Below are 550 nucleotides of genomic sequence, written 5' to 3' on the forward strand. Positions count from 1 at the left end.
AAACAAACAAAAAAAGTTCGCGCTTAAGCCTGGCGGTGGAACCACCGGGGCAAACAGACCTGGCGATCGAGTGAGTGGGCCGCCAGCCGGGGTGAGCCAAAAAGTGCAAAGTCGGAACCGCGTCAGCCGGGGCGGCGCGAAAACCGCGTCAGCCGGGGCGGCGCAAAAACTGCGTCAGCCGGGGCGGCACGGAAAAACGAAAACCGCGTCAGCCGGGGCGGCACGGAAAAACGAAAACCACGTCAGCCGGGGCGACATCAAAATGAGGAAAAAAAAAAAAAACTGCCTTAGGACACCTGCGTACACTTTCATGCGTTTGGGCATATCTCTCTGTAACACGCGCGCCCCTCGTTACGCGCGGCACTCTGTTTTCTCCGACACCCATATTTCGGCGGCATGTGGCACGCGCGCCCGTCCCTACGCACGGCACACCGCAGTGCTTTCTCGATATTTTTCTTTTCCTCCAACACCGTCATCTATAGGCTTTTAGTGACCTGTTGCTCGTGGCAAAAGTTCGCTAGCTCTGACACCTCTTGCATGCGCACCGTTT

The sequence above is a fragment of the Rhipicephalus microplus genome, unplaced genomic scaffold, assembly GCF_043290135.1.
Source record: "Rhipicephalus microplus isolate Deutch F79 unplaced genomic scaffold, USDA_Rmic scaffold_1234, whole genome shotgun sequence".
Classification (NCBI taxonomy): Eukaryota; Metazoa; Arthropoda; class Arachnida; order Ixodida; family Ixodidae; genus Rhipicephalus; species Rhipicephalus microplus.